The sequence below is a fragment of the Mya arenaria genome, chromosome 10 (assembly GCF_026914265.1).
Source record: "Mya arenaria isolate MELC-2E11 chromosome 10, ASM2691426v1".
NCBI classification, from domain to species: domain Eukaryota; kingdom Metazoa; phylum Mollusca; class Bivalvia; order Myida; family Myidae; genus Mya; species Mya arenaria.
The window spans coordinates 40610384-40625012 of NC_069131.1; positions in this window are offsets into that span (position 1 = coordinate 40610384).

Genomic DNA, 14629 nt, shown 5'->3' on the forward strand with positions numbered 1-14629 from the left:
TTTTTTTTAGCAGGTCTAATTCGACAAAATTTCAAAGTATTTTAAGACGCAAGTACAAAAAAACAAATTGCCATAATTTTGAAAGACTCCCGAGGGGATTATGTCCAGAATTTAAGGGGATTTGGGTCACATACCAGAGAATTTTCATCATCGCCATGTAGCATTACGGGCATGACACACGTGCCAATTTACCTTGTCTACCCCTTTTTCCAGCACTTCATCTATATTTTAATGAGACACAGCCATATTGCATAATAAAAGCACTCACTTGCAAAATAGAATACTTCACAGAAAAATATGTTTCAGAGACAATTTAATGGGCTTACCTTCCTCTAAAATTGGATACAAAATCTGCTCATTATGATCATAAATGATGACTTTCAGACTAATAGAGAGACTGGAATGATTTATCAATATTTTTCATTTCAATTCCCAAATAGTCAGATTTGTTTGCTTCTGATAAAAAGCAAATGCATAATTTATTGTTTAAGTTCATAAACATATCATCTTTTGGCATTCATCAAAAAATAAAAAAAAACATCACCACCATAATATTAAAATAAATAAAAGTCATTTCATCCGAATTGTCTACTTTCAGTTTCTCTTCTGGAAGTTCTGTTATTTTCCGATATTTGAGATGAAGGTCATGTCATGTATGTAAACATATTAGTGGGTCATAACAAAGAACAGCATTGTCTATTAGTTATTTTAATCCTTTTCTTTACCAAATAATGTACTGTCACCTTTAAATCATAAATCATTTTGATGACAATGACACATGTTTAAACACTTTAATTTGTTACATCCTCTCTGATTGGATAAAACCTATAGTTTTAACCAATGAAAATCGTCCTTTTATCTGACCAGTCTAATTGACATTTCTTATGCAAATTCTGACAGTTTCAATCAAAACAATGCATGAAATGTGCCCTGCTGACTTATTAAGTGTCACCCAATTGGTGTTGTTAAAACACACCATCAGTTGATAATCCAATTAAGACAAGAAGGGCATTATAACTGCAAACAGGCATATATAATTAAACCCTGTGATAATTTTGCGTAATTTTAAACACACTTTTTTTAATTCCGGGGGATTTTCATCCCCCTCTGGGAGACCACTGCTCACATGAACCCACAAAAGATGTGTAGGTATGTGCTTAACAATAAAGGATAAAACATTAAAATGAAGCATTTCAAGTGGAGGTTTTCATTAGGGTAGTGCTACCTTAAACACACACTTTACAATTATTTTTTTCTCTTTTTTAATCTATTTTCTTTAACCAATGCACTATACAAACAGTAGGGTCAGTCCCAGTATACAGGACAATTATTCCCACCTAGTAATCTTTTTTAATGGAAAAAAAATGTGAAAAATCAATTAATTGTAAACTATGTGGTACTTCAGTTAGTTAGTTTCAACGCTTTGTACACATTGATACCAAATTCATGTCAGTTTTCGACAATTTTCTCTTCTTTCGCTATGTCATCATACGGTGTATAGCCCCTGAATAAAGTTTCACTCTGTTTCATTGAGTATATTTCTTAAAAATCCTTTCTTTGTTCTAATCTGCTAAAAGGTCAAAAAGGTCATAGTAATGTGAGCATCTTTGAGGCCTCTCAGTTATTATAACCAATGCACCAGTCAATTGTAACGGTTACTAACCACATCCCCCCCGGTCCGGGGGTATACTGGGAATAGTCGGGAAATGGGCCGTGTTTTTACTTTCTATGTGTCCACGCAAGGCCGGGTGACCGCAGTGGTTTTGTCTTTGAGCCAAATTTAGCCGAGATTGGGCCTTATATAGAGTCTCTGGTGTGCAGGGGCATTTGGCCGGGGTTTTACTGTACAGTTCGTTCCCGCAGGGGAGGGGATTAGACCCAGGGTTGGCTGGACCGAAAGTCAAAGTCCCCGCTATTCCCTGGACCTGGGGGCGCCAGGGTTACAACTGACTGGTGCACAACATATAAGATATTTATAAAATAAATAAAAGTACAGTTAATCAATATATTTTAATTTTAATGTGGTAAATTAACAAAGAATTAGATAGATGCTTTATGCAAAATCTCACAAAGATGTAAAAAAATACTAAAGAGTTCAGGTTTGCTAGTTTGTGAAAATATTTCATGGAATCATGGTAAATTGTTATATTATATGTCCAATGACAGCCCATATATTTTTTAACTACTTGAACCTTTCTTGTTATGATTCTTCTTATTTTTTTTTTAGTTGATGTGTGATGCTGATAATACAGAGACAGCTAGAGTGACAGAGTTTGATGAATAAACTTAAATTAAAAAACAGTGAGTACAATAATCTATTTTAACATGTCTTGTGTGTAAAGTGTGATTCCGAAGCAGTAAATATATATATATATGTATCTTTAAGTTTTGAATCACAAATTTAGATCAAAGATCTATTATCACACAAAACTTAAAGGATATATATGAAAAGTCATGTGAATTGTGCAAGTCATATAATATAAAATTTATATTGATCAAGTCAAGCCATGCCATGTAAAAAAAACTGACATCATATCAAAGATTGTATGAATCATTCTCAGAGCTATTGAAAATATTTAATTGGTTGTAAGCGGACCATGCACGGTAATTTTGAGTAACCCCACCAGCCAATACAATATGGCTAAAAAGGCTTTGATAATATTTTTTATCTAATGTTTATCTTTCCTAAAATATTTATATTTATAAATCTATTTACCAGTATAAATCTGTATTTATTTATTTATTAATGCATTTATTTGCTCACTAATATATACAATACACTTATCGTTGTATATTGTCTAGCTAATACATGTATACAAATATGCATAATATGCATAATTATGGGGGTGGGGGTCATAATTACCTATGGTGTACTGTCTTGTTCTTACGAAGATATGATTTTGACTATAATCCTTACTGAAAAGGCAGTGCAGACTGGCCTGTTTAAATAATTAATTAAATCTTAACGGGTTTAAATGTATTTTATTTTATTTTTAAAGATATTTTAGAGTTTAAAAGGAAGAGAGTCTGTTTTAAAGACTAAATAATTATATAGTCAGGATAAAAAATAATTATTTTTCAAAATCAAGTTCAAATAATTTTCCATATATATATGCACGAAATCAATGTGGGATTTTCATTAAGTTTTGGTTAAACCATCTTTGTAACAAATTACAGTTACTTCCAAATTACATCTTATTCTACATAATACAAACTGGAGGACAGTTCTTTTATTTGGTAATGTTAAGAGACTTGAAGACAAAAAAAAATGTTTAAATTCAGAAAACCTTACACAAAGTAGAAACCTTCTATTAATGTCATTATCTTGAAAAAATGAACATGCCTTTTAGCAATTGTATCAATCTGTGAAAATCTACATTTTGCCTTCGACATGTTATACAATTTAAGGATATTTACATGGAAATTAAGTTCAATTCTAAATTGACAGTCATGTATTTCTTCCAAAATTTTCATAGTATAAGGAACATGATTTTTTTATGAATTTAAGTGCATAACTGCAGATAATGATCATTATCTTAAATCAATTACAAGCCAATTCATAGTCATGCATATAGCCGCCTTTTCAAAATATGATAGTGATTGTCTCAAATGACCAGTCTTTCTCTGTGGGGGGTGGGGGCTGTCAGTCATAAGGAAACCTTTAAAAGGCATATTCATTCAGCCAATCAGATGTCAGGTTCAGTGAAAGGGGCGATGCCAGGTCAAGTAAAAGGGGTGGAGCTAAAATAAATACTGACATTCAATGAAGATAGATCCCCCTTTGGCCTCACAAATATGTTTCAGTCACACTAGGGGGTGTGACAGGGTCAAGCCATAATGGAGCCATAGGCAAGCAGACTTTTATTAACCCAACAACAACAACAGGTGTAATTCTTACCAACTGAGGAAAAAACTTTAGACGTTTTATTATTGCTCATTTTTTTATACAAATTAAATATCTAACAATGACAAATATAAAATATGATAATTCAAGCATAATATTGACACCAAACATGACAGTCATCTTGCAAATGGTCTTGAATAAAATTCCTACACTTTTTATAATGATAATACATGGGACCAATATCAAAACCATTATCCTGTTAAATAGGACAATGGATTTGATATTGGTAATTCGCAGACAATACAATGTAATTAAGTAAAAAAAATACACAGTATGCACATCTGGCTTAAACAAAAATTGTTGCTTAGGCCAAAAAAAAGTATTCATAGTTTCCATTTAAATATCAAAAAAGGTAGGCATACGGTAACTGTTGTTTTTTTTAGGACCATGTTTCTTTGGCAAACTGACCTATATCAGGGAATTATTAAGGTCTTTACTAAAAAAGCACATATTGATCAAAACACCAAAAACAAAAAAGGATCAGAAGGATAAAAATAGGGTCAGTTGGGCGGAAACAAAGATTTTTGAATCCTTATTTTGTCAATGATGTCATGTCAGTGATCAAAATGATAACACAATTTAAGCCCTGCATTCTGGAATGTGGGGCTAAATTCTTGATTGTGTTATAGTAGGGCCAAAAATAAAATGATTTGGTTAGGGTTACATCCTTTTTAAAAACAGAAAGAGTAAAAAGTATAAAGGATTACATTTTTAAAATACATAATATATATGGGTTTTCACTTTAAAATACATGCATTGTTACAGTCTTGTTTTCAGTAAGTAACTTTTCCTTAAATGCATTCTTTGGAAAGTAATTTAAGGTTTATTATTCAAAATATATGTTAGTATTTTTTGTTTAAACTTTATGTATTAGAATTTCTTTGCGTAAATACCTGCTTATGTGATAAAAGACTGCTGACTAAAGATTAGATTTCAGATTTTGATATTTCCATTCCAAATTTAATGTTTTACAGCTTAAACTGCTACTAACAGAAAAATGCATAAAACATCAATTTTGGATGGAAATATGAAAAGCTGCAATCTGATATTTTGTCAGCAGTCTTTTATCGCTGGTTTGCAGATATTTACGCAAAAATTCGCTTGTTCGAAGACAATTTTTTTTTAAAAAGTTGTCAAAACGTTCAATCTGTGAGGTTGCAGCTTTAATATAAGACTAACGTAAATATTAAAAACACATGAGGCCCCTTTAATATTAACATGTCAATATCAAAAAGAAGATGAAAACTGAAAACTATGAGAAAGTGTTTTTATAATTAAAAATAAATTGCTTAAAGCAAATATCTGAAATTAATAATTGTCATGCAAAGCAGCCTGTAATGAATATGAATATTAGATTTTGGCCTTGAACACCTTTTTAAGAAGAGTGTTTTGAAGTAAGGATTATCATAATGCTGAACTTAATATTGTACTGTAGCTTTGTAGCAAATCCTTATGATTAAAGTCACTGTGTCTTCCTTATACTGTGATAAAGATCTCCATAGTAACATTTCTAAACCTAATAAATTAAGTGAAAAAGGGTGTTTATTGGGGGTAATAAAACACATCTTGATAATGGCCAATTAGTTATAATCTTTCAAGTGTTGGTAGGATGGGAGGGGGGTCTTAACTTTTTGAACTGCCAATATTTTCCTGGTTATTTTGTCCACCATGTCAAAATGATCTGGGTTGTTTTGTCAACCCTGTCTAAATGGGTTGGACGTGTTTTGTCCCCTTGACATGGGATGTTTTGTCCTACATTTTTATAAAGGAGTTCAGAATAAATAACACATTAGTTTTCGTGCTTATGTAAAATAAATGCAAATGACTTTCATTATAAGTTTAAAAAATACTCTTAACGCTGCATTCTCACAGATTTACCATTTTTACAACTTTTTTATTTTTGTCTTGGAAAGAGCAAATTTTTGCGTAAATATCTGCAACCCATTGATGTAAGATTGTTGATAAAAAAACAGATCTTAGATTTTCATATTTTCGAAAATGTTTTAGAGCTTAAAACCTTACTAACGGTTTAAGAAAAATGCATAAAACATCAATTTATGAACTTAAATATAAAAATCCGCGATCTAATTTTTTGTCAGCAGTCTTATTAACTGGTTTCCATGGATTGTAGCAAAAATTGGCTTGTTCCAAGACAAAAATTAAAAAGTTGTCGAAATGTTTAATCTGTGATAGTGCAGCTTTAATTATGGTAGCTTTTCAGTCATTTGCCTATATATATGTCTATTTGATTCAGTAAATACTTCATAATATTAAAGCTAGGCTTATTAGGATATGCTTATTTTTTATTGGGTTCTATTTTTAGCACATAACAGCTTCATTACAAGAATATATTAATTATTATTAAAGCTGCATGCACTCTCACAAATTTACCGTTTTTACAACTTTTTTTTTTTTTTTGTCTTGGAAAGAGCAAATTTTTGGGTTTAATAGTATCTGCAAACCAATGATAAAAGACTGCTGACATAGATCATATCGCAGATTTGCATATTTTCGTTTGAAAGCCAATGTTTTGTGGGTTTAACCATTACTAACAGTTAAAGAAAAATGCATGATCTTAATTTTTTGTCAGCAGTTTTATATCACTGGTTTTCATGGATTCTTGAAAAAAAAAATACTTCCTCTGTTGGCCAATTGAGAACAAAATCAAGAGGTTTTGGGTTTTGCTGTTTATACGTTCTGGAATTTTTCAAAAGCATTTATTTATAGGACTTATGAATTTTATGTACAGCATTCTGTATATTGTCAAGTGTCCTTTTGTTTAAATTATATACAACATGTATAAATTTAATGTTTCAGTATATAACCACCATCTCTCTCAGAGGTCATCTTTCTCATTATTGTGGGGAAACCTCAAAGGGCATCAGGAAAACCTTCATCAACCTCTTTGTGCCCAGTGGCTTGTGCAACAGTGTTTCAGAAGTATAAATACCTTTTTAATTTGTGTATATCAATTGTATAATGACTTGTTTTTATATATTAAATATATATATATGATTTATTATATATATATATATATATAGATGGTTAATCTTATGACTTCCTGATAATATTTAAGTTGTGAAATATTAAATAATCTAATCATAAAAAATGCTTGGAAATGACAATAAAAAAAAGATATTTGTCGAATAGGAAGTTTCACCTGTCCTGTTTATATTACAAATCATTTTAAATCAGACAGAACATTCAATATACTTGTTGTATCTCACTGTTTATTTGTCTTCACATTTTGTATTGTCACATCAAGCCTGTTTGAACATCCTAGAGAAGATAAGTGTATAGAAGCGGATATGATATAATAAATATGCATATAAATGTGCTTGGGATTATTTTCAGATTATCATTAAAATGGGGATAATGGATGACTGGCCACACATATGGGGCTATGGACAAGCTTCAGAGCAGGCTGCCAGGTGGTGGTGTTAGTGGTTTATACTCCGGGTCCCGGCGTGAGCACATTGAAGGGTCCCAGAGTGACAGTTCAACCACCGCACACCTATCCTGGGCAGAACCAGTACTAGGTGCCTTCACCTCTGCAAGGAACTGACAGCTTCTGTACATGCCAGGTGCAGTGGTACAGTGCGAATGGTCGTAGAAAGGATTTCATAACCAATCACAACAGAGGTGACCTGGTCCGCCCGGGAATCGAACCTGGGTTGTCCAATTCAGAGTCCAACGCTCTACCGATTGAGCTGACCGGGCGGTTATATTAGCTACATTAGATGACAAGCCATCTATGCTGGACATTCTTCACAATAAAATGTGATGTCACAGGAGCTGTCTATCTCAACAGCTCACACTGTCCGTATTTGACTAAAGGAATGAATGAAGTCACTGCAGAAGTTAGATTGTCCATGTCACTACCCATCATTTGGAAGGAGTTGGATAAAAAAAGTGTGGCCTATGTATTGAAACAGGTCCGATTTCCAGTTACGGACAGTCTTGATTTGTCTGATTACATTTTTGACCAACATGATGGTCTAAAAGAACACTTACTGGTAACTGGTAAAATCATGGCCCAGTTGTTCCAAGAGGCAGGCGAGTGGGAAGTTACTAGACTCCATTTCTTTATGGGTTGATCTGAGGTTCCAGTTCAGTTAAAGTACTGATAGAACACCAAGTGTTTGCCATAATACAGCAACATTTGATTTGTAACTATGTATTTGTTTGAATTGTTGAAACAGTACTGTTTACTAAATAATGTGTATGTATATGAAGAATAATATTATAAATAATTTGTAAGAACCTTTTGATATTAAGTAAAATGTCGATAAGTCTAAATATGTATCTGCGAATCATTTTTGTATATCTGTAAAGATTACATTGCCTATATTCCTCAATTTATATTTTTCTTTTAGCCAGTCAATAACTTTTCTTAAGTTCTATCTTCAAAATTGTCGGGACAGGGATTATAGCCCTTAATTAACCCAAATATGTAACATTCAATGCAAAATTTCTAATTGGCTGCATTTAGGCAGTTCAGATGCAGGAACAAACATCACTTGGGTCCTTAATAATAGCTTTCCATCTGACATTGAAGATCCAATAAAAGGAATTTGTCATGTGACTGTTTATTAACTCTCAATTTATTGAAAGTGAAATTACTTACATGATTTGTAAGAGCTAAATTATAATGATATCAAATGATTGTTTAAATTAAATAAAATAGATGATTACATACATGAACTATTTTTATTTCTTGTTTGTCAATATGAAGAGTAATGCAATGGCTTTTGAATTTCATAAAAAAGGATGGAAAAATGTATGTTTATTGTTTAAGCAATTAATTAAGTAATAAAAGTTTGTTTTCTTTTCTTTTTTTCAAATTGTGCTATCTTAAAATACAGATCGTCATTTGTTTAATTTTGGTACAAATGAAGTATATAAGGTATGTCTAATGTTACAAATAGCAAAAATTCAAATGCAAATCATGGTGACTTGACTAAATGTGAATGCTAATTGAATCAAAATAGTTAATAAATAATAATGTTCATTTGAAACAATTGAGAGTATAAGTTTGGTTTGTGTATGCCATATATTCCCGGGGGGGGGGGGGGGAATGAAAAAATGAAAAGTATATTACTATGCGCAGTGCTATAATAATTAATAAGTAAATGCCTGTCACATAGTGACAAGGTGAGCTTTTGTGATCACAATTTGTCCGGCGTCCGTCTGTCGTCCGTCCGTAAACTTTTACTTTAAACGACATCTCCTCATAAACCGCTTAGCCAATTTCTTTAAACTTTACAGGAATGTTCCTTGGGTGGTCCCCTTTGAAAATTGTTCAAAGAATTGAATTCCATGCAGAACTCTGGTTGCCATGGCAACGGAAAGGAAAAACTTTAAAAATCTTATTTTTCAAAACCACAAGCCCTAGAGCCTTAATATTTGGTATATAGTATCATCTAGTGGTCCTCTACCAAAATTGTTAAAACTATCCCCCTGGGGTCAAAAATGGCCCTGCCCCGGGGGTCACTTGTTTTACATAGACTTATATAGGGAAAACTTTAAAAATCTTCTTCTCAAAAACCACAAGGCCTAGAACCTTGAAAATTGGTATGTGTCATCATGTAGTGGTCTTCTACAAAATTTGTTCAAATTATTCTCCTGGGGTCAAAAATGGCCCCGCCCCAGGGGTCACTAGTTTCATTACATAGTGTTATATAGTAAATCTTTAAAAATCTTCTCCGAAACTGTAAGGCCCAGGGCTTAGATATTTGGTATACAGCATCATCTAGTGGACCTCTACCAGATTTGTTCAAATTATTGCCACAGGGTCAAAATTGACCCCGCCTACGGGGTCCTTGTTTTTACGTAGTGTTATATAGTAAATCTTTAAAAATATTCTTCTCCAGAACCGTAAGGCCAGGAGATTAGATATTTGGTATACAACATCATCTTGTGGACCTCTATCAAAGTTGTTCAAATTATTGCCACAGGGTCAAAATTGGCCCCGCCCTGAAAGTTATTTGTTTTTATATAGTCTTATATATTAAAACTTTAAAAATCCTCTTCTCCAAAATATAAGACCTAGAGCTTTCATATTTGGTATATAGTGTTACCTAGTGGACCTACACCAAAGGTATTCAAATTATTGTCCCGGGGTCAAATTGGCCTTGCTCAGGGGTCATTTGTTTTTACATTGTCTTGTCACTGAACATCTTTTCCTCTGAAAGTAAAGGTCAGAATGACTCCATACTTGATATGTAGCATCCTTACATGGTCCTTTCTCAACTTTGTTCAAATGGTTTTGTTTGGCCCCTTTTAGGGGTCACCAGAGCAAAAAATAGAAAAACCTTTAAACAACTTGATCTTATTAAGTGCTTGATGGATCTTCAAGTCTGAAGCATCCTAGCATGGGCCTCTGTCAGGTCTTTTCAAATAATTTTGTTTGGCCCCTTTTAAGGGCCACCAGAGCTAAAATTAGTAAAAAAACTTAATATTTTCTTCGCATGAACCCCTTGATAGATCTTCAGCAAATTTGGTTTGAAGTGTCCTTGCATGGACCTCTCTTAAATTTGTTCACATAATTTTGTTTGGCCCGGTTGCCATGGCAACCTAAAGGAAAATGTCAACTATTGGTTATAATCATCTTCTTCTCCTAAACCGCTTTGACAATTTTGATGAAACTTCATAGGAATGATCCTTGGTTGGTGCTTTTTCAAAATTGTTCAAAGAAATTAATTCCATTTAGAACTTTGGTTGACATGGCAACCTAAAGGAAAAGTGTCAACAATTGGTTACAATCATCTTCTCCTAAACCGCTTGGACAATTTTGATGAAACTTCATAGGAATGATCCTTGGTTGGTGCTTTTTCAAAATTGTTAAAAAAATTAATTCCTTGCAGAACTCTGGTTGCCATGGCAACCTGAAGGAAATTATAGGCTGTCGTGTCCGCGCTGTGACTTTCTCTTATATGGACAGATTTTAAAATGAAAATGCCATATGTTTTCAACATACCAAGACAATGTGTCGTGTGCAAGACCCATGTCCCTACCTCTAAGGTGAAAGATACACTAAGTGTTTATTCACAATGGAATGCTGAATATGAGGACATAAAGAGTGCTGGCTGTCATTTGGTATGATTGTGTTTTTTTTGCTCAGAGGCAATTTAATATAACTTGCAATATGTATTTGACACATAAAGGCAAGATAAACTTTTTATACGCCCGAAGGGTCATATTATGTTATGGCCTCCATCGTCTGTCTGTCCGTCTGTCCGTCCGTTAGCAATTCCGTGTCCGGGCCATAACTTGGTAACTAATAAAGCGATTTTCAAATAACTTTATACAAATCATCACTACATTAAAAGGATGTGTCGCGCGCAATTTCCAGGTCCATACCTTAAAGACTAGAATCACCATTTGGGTGCGTTAGCAATTCCGTGTCCGGGCCACAACTTTGTCACTAATAAAGTCATTTTCAAATAACTTTATACAAAGCATCATTACATTAAAAGGATGTGTCGCGCGCAATTTCCAGGTCCATACCTCAAAGACTAGAATCACCATGGGGGGGGGGGGGCGTTACAACTTTGTCACTAATAAAGTCATTTTCAAATAACTTTATACAAAGCATCATTACATTAAAAGGATGTGTCGCGCGCAATTTTCAGGTCCATACCTCAAACACTAGAATCACCATGGGGGGGGGGGGGCGTTAGCAATTCTGTGTCTGGGCCACATCTTTGTTACTAATAAAGTGATTTTCAAATAACTTTATACAAATCATCACTACATTAAAAGGATGTGTCACATGCAATTTCCAGGTCCATACCTCAAAGTCTAGAACCACCATGGGGGGGACGTTAGCAATTCCATGTCCAGGCCATAACTCAAAGACTAGAATCACCAATGGGGGGGCGTTAGCAATTCTGTGTCCTGGCCACATCTTTGTTACTCGTCTGTTAGCAATTCCGTGTCCAAAAGGATGTGTCACGCGCAATTTCCAGGTCCATACCTCAAAGACTAGAATCACCATGGGGGGGCGTTAGCAATTCTGTTTCCGGGCCACATCTTTGTTACTCGTCCGTTAGCAATTCGGTGTCCGGGCCATAACTTGGTAACTAATAAAGCGATTTTCAAATAGCTTTATACAAATCATCACTACATTAAAAGGATGTGTCGCGCGCAATTTCCAGGTCCATACCTCAAAGACTAGAATCACCATGGGGGGGGGCGTTAGCAATTCTGTGTCTGGGCCACATCTTTGTTACTAATAAAGTGATTTTCAAATAACTTTATACAAATCATCACTACATTAAAAGCATGTCACATGCAATTTCCGGGTCCATACCTCAAAGTCTAGAATCACCATGGGAGGATGTTAGCAATTCCATGTCCAGGCCATAACTCAAAGACTAGAATCACCAATGGGGGCCTTAGCAATTCTGTGTCCTGGCCACATCTTTGTTACTCGTCTGTTAGCAATTCCGTGTCCAAAAGGATGTGTCACGCGCAATTTCCAGGTCCATACCTCAAAGACTAGAATCACCATGGGGGGGGGGGGCGTTAGCAATTCTGTTTCCGGGCCACATCTTTGTTACTCGTCCGTTAGCAATTCCGTGTCCGGGCCATAACTTGGTAACTAATAAAGCGATTTTCAAATAGCTTTATACAAATCATCACTACATTAAAAGGATGTGTCGCGCGCAATTTCCAGGTCCATACCTCAAAGACTAGAATCACCATGGGGGGGGGGGCGTTAGCAATGCTGTGTCTGGGCCACATCTTTGTTACTAATAAAGTGATTTTCAAATAACTTTATACAAATCATCACTACATTAAAAGGATGTCACATGCAATTTCCAGGTCCATACCTCAAAGTCTAGAATCACCATGGGGGGGACGTTAGCAATTCCATGTCCAGGCCATAACTCAAAGACTAGAATCACCATGGGGGGGGGGCTTTAGCAATTCTGTGTCCGGGCCACATCTTTGAAACTCATCCGTTAGCAATTCCGTGTCCGGGCCATAACTTGGTAACTAATAAAGCGATTTTCAAATAACTTTATACAAATCATCACTACATTAAAAGGACCTCAAGCCGAATCTTCTTCGGGCGTATAATGCTCCGTTTCGCGGTGCTCTTGTTATGTACTTGTTCATAGATCAATGTCACAGTGGGGGGCATTTGTCACATACTTTGACAGCTCTTGTTCAATATTCTTTGAGAAACAAGCTATATTAATAACAAAGGTTAAACTCTTTTACTCAGGTGAGCGATTTAGGGCCATCATGGCCCTCTTGTTTTATGTATTATTTATTTATCATATGCATTGACAATTGATTATAATTTCATAATATATTATTTATTCTTTTATTGTATGTATTCTAGATCATTAAATAAATATAAGTAAATATGCATTCAAATTTCTGTATTTAGTCTTAAATAATAAATGTTGATATTGTTAAGACCAAAATCCGCTGGACTTTAGACCAATATTCCCTGGAATTCAGACTAAAATCCACTGCAAAGCCTCTCAAAAGTATGGCATGCATGTATTTGTGTCTGTCTTTTACCTTAAAGGTTGTACCCACCAGGAATACTTTTTGTATCCTCTCAAAATTCAGACTAGGAAACTGACTTGAGGTTGAATATATAAGATTATATTTTTCATCATCTTCAGACAAATAGAAAATAGCTATCAGCTAAAATCTTATTCAACAATAAATGTTTGAGAATGCTAAATATTAGCAGTACACAGGGTATAAATCTTGTGAAACACATAGCAATAACGTGCTAAATAATGCACGTGAATCTAGGTAACTTGTAGTAGTAGAAGTCAAGTATCATCTTGGTTTATTACAGCAGAAGCAGTGATTACGAACTTCGTAATCACAGCCCCAGAAACAGAAGCGTTTTTATTAAATCTCCCAGCTTGCGGAAACATGGCACATCGCATGTGCGGGTCCAGGAATTGATGTTAGAGGGGTAGTAACTTAGGGGCGCAACTTTTGACATGTGCTCCTCCCTCAGAACCGAAAGTATATGGCATAAACTGTTTTACGGGAATTTGGGGTTACTCCCTCATGTATGTAGTCGGAAATGGTGCATTATGAGCTTATTTTATTACCTTTGTTTTTCCGATATTGATGAAAACAGTAAACTTCGATTATTTAAGAGGTGGCGCACGCCGGGCGCTTAAACCGCTAGCGCTTCGACCAAATTCCTTGAGCTACACAGTCGGTCCAAGGCCAATTCCCCGCTATTTTTTCGCGAACACAAAACCACCGACTGTCCCCCCGGACCTGGGGTGGGGGGATGCTTACCATTGACTGGTGCATTACTTTAGCGACAGCGATAGGTTTTCATATTACTTTTTCCCTGTTTGAATGTAATATCTTAATTGTCTGTTAATATGTTCACTGATAAAACTTTTGCGGCCTGGCACATTGCATCTCATTAGTCATGGCAGTATTCTTCAAGTTCGGGCTTCTTTTTTTCAAAATTCAAAATGTTTATTTTCTAAACCATTCATTGATTTATCAACACCATATTCACACATTCTCATTTACAAGAGGTTTGATAGTGATAAATCAAATGTGTAACGCATGGCACCATCACTCTGGTGAACGAGAATAATTTCATATAGCACAATGTACATGAAATAATGACAGTATGGCGAGTCATTCCTTCACTATTTTTACCCATAAATACCATAAATTAAGCCTTTTCATACAATAGATCTCCATCACCTCTCCGAC